The following is a 2,613-nucleotide window of genomic DNA, read 5'->3' on the forward strand; positions in this document are numbered from 1 at the left end:
ACATCATATCCTCATGGGGGGTGTATAATATATATGTGTGGTACACAGGTTGCATAAAAGGGGTAGCTCTCGAGATACAGCGCGATTGGATAAGACTCAGCAGGAGGGAGGGGAGATTAAGGTGAAAGGGTTATGAGCAAACATCGTTAATTTGCACGCAGAATTCCATTCTGTGGTTAACGGTAGCCCGCTGGTGCAGGCCAAAAGGTCAACATTGTCGACGAGCTCGAGGGCAAATACTCTGCGCCGGACCGTGTAATTCGCGCGCTGTTCTTCAAGCCAAGAGGTGCACTCTACACGAACCTCGACCCTCGCCCTTCTCACCCAAACCCGATCATCCTTAATTGTCTAATTGGCAAATAAATCCCGTTGTTTTCCGATGGCGCGTTACATGCCGCGATCGATATACGCTTTCGTGATTTCCTCGCGCTTTTGAGCACTTCTGGGTTTATTTGACCCAGCGGGAAAAAGCAAGGGAAGGGTACATATAATGCATTATATGAACGTTTCAGGTCATCGTTAACACTATAATTCAAAGAGCATAGTAGACAAAAAGTCTGAAATGGTGAGATGTAAATAATATGCTTGAAAATATCGACAAGGGTTGCTGACAACACATTGAAAATATGAGCCCTCAATAGGTTTTAATAATTATAGAAACTAGTAGAAATTCTGCTTGGAACTCTATATAGATTAGGCATTTGCGTATCATTCACATATTGGTTGGGACTCAGCCTAGCGTCTGAGAAATTCTTTTCGGAACATTCATATACGAACTAATAAAACTTCTGTTTGGAATTTCATATCGATTTCTTTTTTTTATCACGGAAAAAAACTGGGGGTCCACTAAAGTTGCAACATAAATCAAAATTGGTATCATTTCGAACTTGAGCTCCAGTAAATACCTGTAAAGAGCCAAAAGGGTTCGTTTAGAGCACTCTTGAAAATAACATCAAGACGCATTCACAAACCGAACGCTATACAGATTTTCTATGTGGAAAAATTTCCCTGCGAGGTACTATCATTAGGTATCATGAGAAACTTTTAAAAATTATATAGAATTTTATATGGATTTATGACATTTAGTGGATGGATTTCATAGAAAAAGGCGGATTAAAGTGAATAGCAATTTGGAATTAGTTTTAATGAGCAATTTGCAATGTTTTGCATTTTTCACTATACGTTATTGAATCTTCAACAATTTTGTTTATATTATTATTTAATTTAATTCAAATTTACTTAAACGCAATCACACACACACACATCTATAGACACAGAGATATATACATACATATACATATACACATATATATATGTATGTATATATATATATATATATATATATATATCCCTGTCTGTCAACACACAGTAAAAAAAGGATCAATTTTGTTGCAGAGCATTTTGCTCCAGCGATCATTTGATTTTCGAGATCATAATGATTTTTCATTCGAATCAATTTGATCTCATTTTTGGTTCATTTGTCGGAGTAAACGAAATGGCCGCCAATTATTGGCGCCGGTGTCATAACGACATAACCTACAAATGGTATCTAACCGCACGCAAGTGACAACTACACTTAACAGCTGATATTTTCTAATATCAGATTTCGTTAGTTTTTCAACTTTTCAAGTACACTGCATGATCAGAACCCATATGAAGCTTGAATATGAGCTTAAGTATTGTAAAAACGTCAGCCATCTTGGCTTGACTTTATACATGATCCCGAATCAGATCATAATAATCTTAGAATTCTATCATTCACTTCGGCCGATCAAAATGCTCTTGAATTTGGTATAATTTTTGTTGCATATCAAAATGATATTGTTTTCGGTATCATTTTGAACACTTTTTTTTACCGTGAAGATTCAAAGACACTTGCGAGCAAAATGCAGAAATCGGTGTTCATTGGGTTGCTCCGTGTCCTCATGGTGCACAAGAGTTTTGGCGGACCATCATATTAAGTCCGTCGCAGAGTGTGATCACCTATCTCACGGTCGTGAGACGTAGTTCGCTTCTCGAAGTCAAGAAGAAGCATGTCAGGCCTCGAGTGAGCAACAGAAACAATTGTCGAGAATATAAAGTTCCAGTATATGCGGCACTTCCCATTCTCGACAATTGACTCAATTTCCCTCGGAGCATTTAGAGGAGCGGTATTGAGGTTAATGCCGTAGGAGTGACAGAGATGGTAATAAAGCACTCTTAGTGCCGCATTGTGCCTTTGAGTGTAGGTCGTTTCTGCGTGAGTTGGACAACTAGATAGTATGTGAGCTAAATGCTCGGAGTGTGCATGGCAAGCCCTGCAGCTATCATCGGGAATGCCTTGGCTCAAAATGTGGCGACGGTATGTTAAGGTGGAAATGACACCGTCTTGGCATGCAAAAATGAAACCCTCTGTACCAGACTTCAACCCGGGCGATTTAAGGAAAGCAAACGTTAGCTCACAAGACATTGACTGATCCTTCACATTTCAGTGGAAGATACCGTGCATCCTCTTATAGAGGAGCTGTTCAAGAAAGTTTTTCTCTTGTGCTTTCTTAATCCGGGCTTTCAGGAGTGATTACTCGAGATAGATTAGATTTGATGCATTTTGCTCACCCCTAATACTGAAGTCAA

Source organism: Belonocnema kinseyi, chromosome 1 (assembly GCF_010883055.1).
Source record: "Belonocnema kinseyi isolate 2016_QV_RU_SX_M_011 chromosome 1, B_treatae_v1, whole genome shotgun sequence".
Classification (NCBI taxonomy): domain Eukaryota; kingdom Metazoa; phylum Arthropoda; class Insecta; order Hymenoptera; family Cynipidae; genus Belonocnema; species Belonocnema kinseyi.